Source organism: Capsicum annuum, chromosome 12 (assembly GCF_002878395.1).
Source record: "Capsicum annuum cultivar UCD-10X-F1 chromosome 12, UCD10Xv1.1, whole genome shotgun sequence".
Taxonomy (NCBI): Eukaryota; Viridiplantae; Streptophyta; class Magnoliopsida; order Solanales; family Solanaceae; genus Capsicum; species Capsicum annuum.
The window spans coordinates 157,758,964-157,772,254 of record NC_061122.1 but is presented as its reverse complement, the minus strand read 5'-3'; positions in this window follow the sequence as shown (position 1 = coordinate 157,772,254).

Below are 13,291 nucleotides of genomic sequence, written 5' to 3'. Positions count from 1 at the left end.
AAGATACCTCATAAATGATGTAGCACAAAAAGAACGCTAATACAATTGAATATATTGGTATACAAGGTAAAAACTAAACATGATAGTATATTTTTATAATACTAAAAAGAAACTGAACAACTGAGTATATCAAGGTATAAATAGTAACTTAATGAAAAGAGTCAAATTTGAGGCACGTGATATGAGATGGTCATTTCAATAGGTTGTTAACATAAATAAACTATTATCTGAAAATTGGAACATATAGTAAAACTGATCTACTAATATATAGTGGTTGAATATGAGACTCAGATGTTTTGCCTTTTTTCGGTTTTGAAAGGTTAAGAAAAAACTTATTTTTTGACTTTTTAAACTATTTTGAAACTTTAATAAAAAGTTAGAAACAATTTAAGAAAATACAGAGTTGCCACTTGATTTTTTTAGAAAATATCAAGAAAAACTAAAAATATTACTTAAAAGATTCAAAAAAAGAAAAAAAATTTCAAGTTTAGAAATTCCGAGAAAAAAGGTTCCTATTAATACTCTTGGAAGGTTGTTAAGGCACCAAGAGTATCCGCTAATTTGAGATTATCCGGACTATTTGAAAATAACTTTTTTGACTAACTTTAAAAAGGGAATTGATTTTTAAAAAAGAAAATGATTAAGAAAAAAAATTTCTTGTGCAAAACAAATTTTGACGACTTAGGGGGATTTTAAACTAAGTTTAAGAAAGCTAAAAACAATTAGCATATAAAGGGGAAAGGGGGAGACTAAAAGACTTAAGCCATTAGAACCAAATCCACAAATCCTATTCTAACCTAATTTGGGCTTTTGACCCATCTTCGCCTATCCTAATCTAAATACTTGGGCTTCTGGCCCATAACCATTCCTAATCTAATCATTCGATCTTTTGACCCACAACCTGTCCTAAACTATTTTCTTGGACCTTTGGGGCCTAAAATCTGCTTCACCTATATAAGATTACAACTTTGGCTTCAAGGCCTAAATGAATGAATAAATAGATAACTAAATGAATAAATAAAGAATGAGACAACAGTAAAATTGAGACTTTTCAAGTCTCTTAGCGACCTCATCAATGGGTTTTGACCAATTTTTCTTCCTCTTCCATTCTCTTGCACCTGTATTCCATATAATCAACTTTGAAATTAAACTTCGGACTTGACCTGAAAAGGTGGGCTTTACTGGCCCATTTCAAAATGCAAGAGGAAAGGAATCCATTTGGACTCTAAAGCATATTCATGCAAAGGAAAAGATTAAAAAAAATTTAACATGTTTCAAAAATTCTACACTTAATAGATAAATGATGAGATGGAAAAGATAACATTCTCAAGCATAAAGAAATAATAAACTACAATATCAAAGCAAATCAAATTGTCCAACGAAATGAAAACTAACCCATCTCTTAAACATTCTTACAAAAAATTGAATCTAACACAATATAATCAACTAGCCCTTAAAAAGAATGACAAGGATCCACAAGCATAGTTTCTTAAAATTTAAACAAATATTCCCTATTGATTAGCACATATTTGCACTAAATACTATGATATGATAAAGTCTAAAGCATGTTTTCATTAAAAAAGGAAAAGGGGAATGGGGAACAAATGTAGAAATCCATTTATGGCATCTCAAATATGAAATACTAAACATACTAAAGCAACAACAGTTTTTCAATACAAAGGGGAGCCAATCAACAAATTTGAAGAAACAAATTCATGGTAGTATGTAAATAATAATGGGACATCTAAATGCATAAAAATACTTTAAGAAATAAATCAATAAGCATGGTGAAACAGATTACATATACTAAACAGGTTTGATAAATTATATTCAGAGACAAAATAGGAAAAATAGTAATAGATTAATTCTAAGAAAAAGTATCAAATTATGTCAAGTCTTATTATAGTTTTACAACCTTTCAACAAAATATATAACCTTAATAAATTTTCAATTTAGACCAGAGAAAATAAAAAAAAGGTTTGACCTTGAAGATGAGAAAATCATGACCACAAACATATATCAAAAGAACTTATAATCTCATCATGGCATATAATCATGGAAAAAATAACGCTTTAATCAAAAGAATTATGAATCGGCGAAGGAGTTAGATCCTAAAAGTACCACTTAAATTATAAATTTTTTATGTGAATGAGTTAACTATTATGTGTATGCCAAAGTGGTCAACTTCAATCATAAGAGGTGATTTTGCAAATTGCTAGGCCACAAACATAGCACGCCATGATATGACTTTCAATAATAACACCAAATCCCTAAATATAGGTAATTTACTACTTCAAATTGAGAAAAAAATTTCACATATTCTTTGAAAACAAGAAACACTAATTCGAATTTTATCCATCTAATTATTAAGGAGAAACAAACAATATTAACTTTTGTTTTCAACATAAAGGAAACAACTTTACATGATAAAGGCAAAATGACCTTCTGGACCCCTGTACTATGTTGGTTTTGTAAGTTGAACACTTCTACTTACGTGTTTGTCATCTGGACCCTTTAACCTATTAAAACCCAATATTTTAAACACTTTTTTGGTGAGTGTGTTACACTCGCTCCAAGTCAGCTGCCATATCGGCTGCCATATTTGTCACGTTATTTTCCACATCATTTTTATATATAAAAAATATTAAATTTTAAAATAAATAAATAAACACACCCCTTCTCTCTCTTCTCCTTTTTCTTTGTTTTTCTGTCTTTTTCGTTCTTTCTTTCTCCATTTCTTCTTTCTTCTTTTTTTTCTTATTCTTCTTCCTTCTCTTCTCATTTTTTTCCTTTATCATCTTCATTTTGTTATTCTACTTGCTCTATGAAAAAATTAAAAAGTAAGGGCCAAAAAATTTAAGAAGTATGAAAAGAAACATTTTTGAAGATTTTTGTGATTTGGGTGATTCAAGAAACTTGAAATTCAACGTAAAGACTCAATTTTTATGCTTTCTTTGAAATTTTTGTGATTTGGGTAATTTGAGAAACTTGAAATTCAATGTAAAAATTAAATTTTTATGCTATCTTTGAAATTTTTGTGATTTGGGTAATTTAATTTTTTTTACAATGAACAACAACAACAATATCATCCACAGCAAAGACTTGACCAAAAAAAATAAAGCAAAGACCCTCTTCAGGAATTGCCCGGATCTGTTGTGCGAAGGGAAAGTGAGGAGTGAGTGCGCAAATGAAAGTAATATGAGGAAGGGAAAGGAGGGAGAGACATTTGTTGCTTTTGATGAGGAAGGCAATGACTTGTTTGAGTTCGAATGGAGAAGTGAAATGGAGGGAGATTGCACATTGTTGTTGGAATCAATAGAGGGTTTGAATTTTGTTGAGGGAAAATGGTGAAGTGGAGATACTAAGGAAAGTAAATTTTTTGTACATTGTTGTTGGTATCAAGTGGGGGGTGCTGGGATGAGGCTGGGTAGGGTTGGGCGTATTGAGATGGGGTTGGGTGGGGTGGGGGTGCTGCAATGGGGCTGGGATGGGCGGGGGTACTGGGACAGGGCTAGGTGCGGTGGGGGAGTGGATGAATTGGGGAGGGGGTTGGGGGTGACCTTTTTTATTTTTTATTTTTAAATTTATTATTTTTAAATTTTTAAAAATATTTTAAAATTAAAAAACTGAGAAAAATTTGAGTGCCACTTTTTTTTAAAAAAATTATTTTAATATAAAATGTCCAAAAATTGACCCCCACTCGCACCCCAGGAGTGTGACTACACTCTCTTTGTCCTACTCAGTATTTAAATGCCACATAGGCTCGGTCAATGATCAAAGGATGCAAAATGTTTCTTTTTAATGGGTTAAAGGGTTCATATGACAAACATGTAAGTAGAAGTTTCCAACTTACAAAACCGACATATTACAGGGGTCCAGAAGGTCATTTTGCCTATGATAAAAGCGAACATCTCCACCAACAACGAATTTAAACAAGACATGAGTACTTATTTAATCAACAAAAGATCAAAACTTTATCCATCTAATCATAATAACAAAGAAGAAAGTCAAAGAAACATGTTAAGCTATTGGTAGCTCATTTGAATCTAGATTGTACCCATTTGAATTAATTTTTAAGATTAATCTCAATATTAGTCCAACTTTAATAAAATATTCTTTTAAGTAACAAAATTTATATGATCATGTATATGTAAATACAAAAATGTATAATCGTCACTTAAATGACAAAATTACACCAAAATAAATATTTTAGGGCACATTTATCTGGAGAAAATAAAATTTTCAATTTTATTAGAAAACGAAGAAACTCAGGATCAAAATTAGTCATTGAGGGAAAATTTTAGGTGTCAACTATTGTCCTTTCCCTTTAGGTAGGGTGGATGCAAGTAAACCTAGGCAAAGGGAGTTTGACATTCTTAATTTTTGTCTGATCACAAATTCATTTCTGAAAGAAATTGGTTTTTGCATGAGTTTCATGATTGTTGGCCGGACTCCGATATCAGGTTTCCTATTTATCTCAGGTTACATGAGAATTTAGGCCACTTGTAGTTTATAAATCTTGATTTAAAGCATGATTTTAAAAGAATTCACACGCTATTCCAATTTTTAAATTTTAGTAAAACCTAAAAACTAGGAAAGAGAAGGATTGGGGGAGGTTGAAATGCAGCCGAGTTTTCTACATAGGGCCCAGCCTACATATCCTAGAGCTTCAGGGAATAAAACTTCTTGTAGTTCTACACAATTGGTAGAAAAGATAGTCTCTTATTTTAGACGATCTTTGGCTTGGAATGATTGACAAGCTTATTAAGTTGCATAAAAGAGTTTTGTAACCTATTAACGATGAATATGGATCTCTTCGCATCCATAGGTAATATTTTATCCTAACATAATTTCCAGAGCTCTAGGTGTCCTATCACTTTGATTTTGAAAGAAAGATAAGGTTACCCTCAGCATGAGTTCAGAAATATCCTGAAGGTAAAGCTGAAACTAGAATATCCCAAGATACCCACATGATTTCTAATAGGGGTGTGATTGGATGGTGATGGTGATCATCCTTTAGCTCGCGTCTGAAAAGTTTGACGTCCCTCTCTAGAGTATGTCCCATTTTGCTACTACGAAAAAGTTCCACGTTGTATTGCCCCCCTTTTGGAGTCGTTCGCACCGGTGGTTTTGATTTGAGATTTTTATCCTATAAAATGCTCTCAGCAATATCTTAAATGAAGATTGTTCGCAATAAACAAGAATCATAAAAGGATACATAGTTTTTTACGATATCTTCGTGTGGATCATTTATCTAAAGAGTGAAGTTTATCTCTAATGTACCTATTTTAAGGTAAATGATGCAATAAGAAATGTAACAACCCTCTTGGTTGCTGAATAAAATGACTTTTTAGTCGATTGAATATATCTTCAAGTGGGGTGGCTCTTTTGGATACCGATGACACTTTATGCAGAACGGTCCCCGCAACTATGTAATCTTATTATGATGAGGCAACCATTTTGGTCACCTATAATTCTTTTTTATATGGAATGATAACCCTCTGGTTATCGACAATGATTCTTTGCATGTGACCTTAGGTAAGTCTTGTGCATCTCTTGTATCGATACAACATAGATTTTTGTTGAATTGTCAATTTTTGGATAATCTTGCACATTATCTGATGTTGGATACGAGGCGACTTTTAGATATCCTTTTAATTGCTAGAATTTATGTGATCCTGCATATTATTCTACCTTGAATAAGATATAGCTTACAGGTATCTCACCAATCGCTAGTTCTCAGATATTTCTGCACATCATCCCACCTTGGATACAATATGACTCATAGATATCTCTCAAATTGCTAGTCTTCAGGTAATCCTGTGCATAATCGATCTTAGATATGACGTGGCTTATAGAAAATCCTTAGACATATCAATTTGGTCATTTTTCATATTCTCCGATAAGGATTTAGTTACGACTTATGGATACCCTTTGGACTATCAATTTTTTTGTAACCTTGTGCACTATCTGGTTAGGATGTTATTGCAGCTTACGGATAACCTATGGACTATCAACTTATAGGTAATCTTACATGATATCCTATTTCAAGTCATATGACTTATAGATGACCCTCAAATTGTCAATTTTTAGGAAATCTCATATATCATCCATCTTCAGATAGAGGCTTAAAGTGTACCTTTGAATCATAAGCTTTTGATGCATTTATATGATGATTCATAAAATGATGAGATATCCTCAATGTAGTTCTATATTTCCTTTTTGTGCTCAACGGATATAAAATATTAAGATATCCGCGACGCTAGAGTATTATATATTTGTGTGGTCAATGGATATAAAATGCTGAGATATCCTTGACGCCAGAGTATTCTATCTTAGTGTGGTCAATGGATATAAAATATTGAGATATCCTTGACACCATAGTATTCTATCTTCACGTGTTCAATGGATATTGATTCTCCAAAGCTTCTTCCAAATCTAGACCTTATCATCTTACATGTCGAGCAATTATGGAGACTTAGTTGAATTGCATGATGGCCCTATCGACAATGACATGAAATGAAATGGCCATCTTATAAATGAAATGAAATGGAATGGCTCTCTTATCAAGGATATAAAATGGCCCTCTTGGCAATAAAATGATATGCAACGGCTGTCTCGACAATAAAATAAAATGGCCCTCTTGGCAATGATATGAAATGGCCCTCTTGTCAATGAAATAAAATGCAATGGCCCACTTGGCAATGAAATGAAATGACCCTCTTGGAAATGGAATGATATGAGATGGACCTCTTGGAAATGAAATAATATGAAATGGCCCTTTTGGAAATGAAATAATATGCAATAGACCTCTTGGCAATAAAAACAGCTTCACCGGGCCCTTTTGTCTGCGTTTTTTGCTTTCTACATGTACTTGTACTCAAGGTAGACAGTTAGTAGACATAATGTTTCTCTCATGGGTGATCACAACCAAGTTTTATAATAGTTTAAATTACTAATCTGAATAACTTAGTGAGCTTATCATCTTGTTTTGGATAAGCGTTTAAATGATAAATCTGCTAAATGTAAACAAATGGGTAAAATCCCTTTTTGTGGGACTTCTCAAATACCATTTGTGTCAACTCGTGGCAAATTTGAGGATGAAATTTTTGCTCTTCCTTCTCTTGAGATATCCTTTGATTGTATCCTTATAGGGTTGTCTCCTTTGATCGTACCTATGCTTAAGGTAAATATTTAGTATACACAAAGTCATTTTTTCTAGCAACTATTTTTTAGAAAAATTCTAAATACAATATTTATAAGGAAGATAAGGCGTCTTTGTTTCTTCTTCATAGTCTCAATAAATGAGATAGATAATTCAAAAGATCCTTGATAAATGGGTATTAAACTCGTCTTTGGGGCTACCAAAAATACCATTCTTGAGCATTATATGCTTCGGTGTGGCTCTTTACTCGCTTGGAGTTTTTTTGAAAAAGATTTCCATTTTTGTGTTTTGATCCCTGTATCCATAGAAAAATGATTAGTTTTGAGTGAAACTACTCCGTGTTGACCTCATTTAATCCTTGGTTTGGTCCTTTCTATCTTTTGGGTGCTCAATCAAGTTGGGACTTCTACCCTGACTTCCCGTTCTAATAGATGTCTAGGCAATCACTAAGTGAAAAGATTTGTATACATTTACAAAAATGATATTGATTTTGAAAACATAGTTCCAAAAACTCGTGTAAAAGTTTTTTAGAAAATCACTGTCAGTCATGTCATGTACTAGCTCAATGATTGTCTTTCTCTAGAGGCTCGACTATAGCCAATATCCAATAGAGGATCTCCAAAAAATTCACTATCATTGCTAGAGATTTCTACCAAAATTTTTATCATAGCTGGAGATTTACTCTATCTAGACTTTGTCACAGCTAGCGATTTCTAAAACTTGACTTTGGCCTCTGGTGCTGGGGAATTTAAAAATCATCCTAATAGAAATTTTGAGGATCTCCTCAAATTTCTAGCCCAATTTAAAACTGTTTGAGATGATCTTGGCTTGAGAGGATCTGAAGTCTTCTCGGGTCTTCATCTTCTTTATTGGATGATGATCTTCCTCTTATGAATTTTTGAGATTCCTTCTAAAAAATTTCTTCCCTAATTTCCATTTCCTGGTGTTATATGACCGAGCCGTTGGTATGCCTACTATCCTATTGAAGTAGGAATCAGTTCAAACATAGTTCAAGACTATTCTAAGGGCATATACAAAATCTTGTACGTTGACCGAAGCCGACATAGGCCACCTACGTATCTCATTCTTGAGAATTTTGGTCATCACATAGTTTCTACATAACAGGAAAGGATAAATTCCCCTGAGAGGTAGATCAAAGCTAACATAGGATGCCTACGTATTCCTTTCTTAGGAATTCAGGACAAACATAGTTCGTACAGAAAAGGAAAAGGATTCTAGGCAATTACACATCATAAAACCAGTTCTATCATAAAGGTGATTACAAATAAATGAAGGAAACAAAACTAAAACATCCTTCAAACATAGTATCGCTTTTCCACTTCTGAATTAATTGGTTTGGTCCACTCTTGGCCATCCATATCGGATAGAATCAGAGCTCCTCCGTATAGTACCTTGTGAACTATGTACGGCCCTTGCCAATTCGGATCAAACTTGCCTTTGTACTCTTCTTGGTGTGGGAATATGTGTTTAAGAACTAATTTGCCAACTTCAAATATTTGAGTTCTTACTTTCTTGTTGAAGGAATTGATCATCCTATGTTGTTACAATTGGACATGACACACAACAACCATTAACTTTTCTAAATCAACATGAGTTTTTCATAGCGAGCACGAACCCATTCTTCATTGCTTAATCCGAGTTCTTGATATAATTCTTAAGGAAGGTATTTTTAATCTTGGCAGGTATCGCAACTTCATTTTCATAAACAAGTAGATAAGGAATTTCCCTAGTTGAGGCTCGAACTGTTGTGCGATACCTTAATAGAACATAGGGAAACATCTCATGCCATGATCTATCATTTTCAACCATTTTTATTAAGATTTTATTGATATGCTTATTAGCGGCTTTCATAACTCCATTCATTTGTTGACAGTATGTGGTCGAATTCAACGAACAATAATGAACTGATCACAGATCTCATTCATCAAGTGACTATTCAAGTTAATCCCATTATCAGTAATGATTGATTCAGACACTCTAAATTAGTAAATCAAGTTGTTTTGGATAAAATCTGTGACTACCTTCTCGGTCACGACTCAATATGAGAGAACTTCCACCCACTTGTTGAATTAATCAAAGCAATCAAAATGAATCTATTCCTACTTGGTGTTGGTGGCTCTATTGGTCTGATAACATCCATACCCCAAGCTATGAAAGGCCAAGGTAAACTCATCGCATAAAGCTTATGTGGAGGCATCCAAATTAAATATCTGTGTATCTGACATTTTCAGAACTTTTACTCATATGAGGCCCACAGAATTTAGCGTGTACTTTTTTTATTAGTTTCATGGCTTCCGCGGCATCAACACATCATAGAAATCTCAAATCTGGAGTCCTCTCAAAAAATTTCCCTATTTGGAAAATAATTCTTTGCCAATTGTTGGATTGTCTTTTCTGATTATTGCTAGCCTCTTTAGGTTAAGTTCTAGATTCTAAGATACCTTTTAATATCAAAGTACCATGGATTTCCATTAGGTTCCTCTTCAACATACGCACATTGTGTTGGTTGTTCCCTCAAACTTATTTCTAAAAGATCGATGTAACTCTAATCTAGGTGTTGAATCATGGAGGACATAGTAGCCAAAGCATCAGTAAACTCGTTTTGTATACTTGGGATATGTCTAAAATCAACTTCCCTAAATTTTCCACAAAAATATTGTACCAGATCTACATAAGGGGTAATCTTGGCATGCCCATTCTTCCCATACTTGGTGAATTTGCAAATCTGAGTCTCCGATGACTAGCAATTTACAAACACCCATATCAAGTTTTAACTTGAGACCTAGAATGCAAGCCTTATATTCAGCCATGTTATTGGTACACGAGAAGCACAATTTAGCGGTTGTTAGATTATGTTGGCCTATTTCTAACACCAATATCGCTACAATTCCTGAGCCTTTAAAGTTAACTGCTCCATCAAAGAACAATCTCCATACGGGGTATATCTCTACAATGTCTTCTCCTATGAATAAAATCTCCTCATCTGGGAAGTAAGTTTGAAGTGGCTTGTATTCATCATCAACCGAATTCTCAGCTAAATGATCCGCTAAAGCTTTCCCCTTAATCGTCTTTAGAGTTACATATACAATGTCGAACTTACTCAGCAATATTTTCCACTTGGTTAACTTTTCTGTAGGCATGGCTTTCTAAAATATATACTTTAATAGATCTATTTTGGAAATAAGATATGTTGTGTATGAGGATAGATAATGCCTTAACTTTTGTGTAGCCCAGTTCAAAGCACAACACGTCCATTGTACAAGAGTGTAGCGAGCCTTATATGGCGTGAACTTCTTACTCAAGTAGTAGATTACTTTCTCTTTCTTACCATTCTCATCATGTTTCCTGAATACACACCCAAAAGCATTTTCTAAGATTGATAAGTAAAGCAACAAAAGACTTTCTTCCCTTGGTGGAACCAAAAAGGCGGAACGTACAGATAATCCTTGATTCAATGCATTTTTCTTCAACATCTTGAGAATTGTCTTACATATGTTTGTCGATTGGCCAATAAAACTGCTAATGTAATTCAAACAACCTTAAAAACTCATAACCTCTTTCTTGGTCCTTGGCAGTGACAAATCCTGAATTATCTTAATCTTGGATAGGTTTAGCTTGATGTCCCTTCTACAAATTAGGAACCCATAGTTTCTCAGCTGGAACATCGAAAACACACTTAGCAGGATTCAACTTCAAGTTGTACTTCTTTAGTCGGTTGAATAACTTTTCCAGATATGTCAGATGATCTGAACTCTTGCAAGATTTGACAATTACATCGTCCACATACACCTCAATCTCTCTATGAACCATATCATAAAAAATTATCATCATAGCTCTGACGTATGTCGCAATAGCATTCTTGAGACCAAGCAGTATCACTCTATAATAATGATCACCCTAGAAAGTAATGAAAGTCATCTTTTCTGCATTTTTATCATCCATTAATATTTGATGGCACCCCACAAAATAATCTACAAAAGACATCATTTCATGATTTGCGCAGTCAGCAGTGAAGGTGTGAATATTGGGTAGCAAGAAATTACCCATAGGACTGGCTCTATTCAAATCTCTATAGTTAACACAAGTTTTGATCTTGCCGTCCTTTTTTGGTACTGGAAAATATTGGCTAGCTATGTTGGATATCTTGTGACCTCCATAATATTTTATTCAATTTACTTTGTCACTTCTTCCTTGATTTTCAAACTTAAGTATGGCTTGAATTTCTATATTTTTGCTTTACTGGGTCAAACTTGGGATTAATCGGTAACTTATGTGACATAATGTTGGTGCTTAACCCTAGCATATCATCATAGGACTAAGCAAATATATCAATGTACTCCCGTATCAAGTGGATGAGTTCTTTTTCTATGCTTCTATTAAGTGCACACTAACTCTTGTTTGTTTGACTTCATCGCGGTCTCCTAAGTTGACTTTTTCAATTTACTCAAAGTTGGGATTCTCTCGATTTTTAAAATTTTCTATACCTTTCACAAACCTCTCTTTAACAAAGTCTTTCCATTCATTATTATTCACCTTACTTTATTCATTTAGCCCTTGACATGACATGACATTTGCAAGTTTAAAATTATTGTTACTCATATGTGTACCACTGACTTTATGGGGAATTAAATTTCATTTTTCCATTATCCTATTGATCGGGAAGTAATAAGTTAAGTGAAAATCTAGTTTAACACTGTTTTCTCCAATTTCTCTTCCTTAATTTTAGTTGTCTTGAAAATTTTTGCTTGATAGCATCACATTTTTTCCTATTCCATCCTTGAGATCAACACTTATAGGTTTTTAAAAAATGATTGATAAAGTCCAATTTTTATACTAATCATTTCCTTTCCTGTAACAAAGATATAGTCAAAAGGGAAATCTCTTAGTCACTTTGATCTAGTGAAGTAAGGTCATTTCATGTCAACACAGAATAGTTTCTATTACCTGCAGAGTAAAAATAACTCAAAGGTAGATGTATTAGATTCTGTTAGTTATAACCAAAGCAAGATGATAACGCAGGAAGTAAACACATAAAGTTGTTTCTTATTTCATGCTAATTGATCCATGTAGTAATAATGACTCAAGAATTTCAATGAACAGGATTTCTCTCATTAATATGGTTAAGTGAAATTTTTCAGGAAGGTTCAGCTCTTCTTCTTTCCAACCTTATTTATTCTTGTAAGAAAGTGCATGACAACATAGTTTTTGAAGATAGTGTCCAGGCCGAAAGGCTTCCTATGTATCCCACGAAGGATAAATCAGGCCTTGCATAGTTCAAACATATAATGGATTATTCTGAGTCCATATTCAACCTTCCTGAAATGGTAGCGAACATTTAGGAAGTTTTACAAATGATTGCGGACCTTTTTTAGAGACTTGAGAGACCTAGAGTACGTTTGGTCAGACTTTTGTATAGTAGATATACTTCTGCTTCAAGGTGCTCTTTGAAAAACGTGTTTGGATTAATTTGCCTTTGATTCGAATCAACATACATGTATAAGCATATAAAATAGTTATATAACACAAGCATATTATAATAAACGTGCATCCTAATTGGGTGACCCTTTTGAGTCAAGGGTTGGCCTGACATATTTGTAGGGATTATTTGTTTTTTAAAACAAATCCATTATAACCTGAAACCTCCATAGGTATATAAAAAGGAATAAATGCTTACAAAAGTTTCACTAAAGGGATACAATCTTTAGGAAAAAGGGAAAATAACATGAAAGAAAGAACAAGGTCCCCCGCAAGGGATTGAAAAACTAGCTCTTAGATGCTCCTTCATCGACCTTTGCCCTACCCCCTAAGGATAATGAATTGGATTAAATAACATATATTTCTTCAACAAATAAATATGATTCGTATGTAATAAGCTCATGGCCAATAGATGCAGGGCAAGTTTTCTAATGGGCTCAATACCCCTTCAAATATTGGGTCGTCCTAGGCTCATACCTAAATGAAGGTTTTGGTCTCGCTCTATCCTGGGTGTCTAGAGTGTGTTTGGATCAGGTTCCTAAAAGGACAACTTGAGTATGGAAATACGAACAACCATCAGATGCCTAACATGCTAATAAGCCATCATTGTCCCAACACTTGATTTGGAAT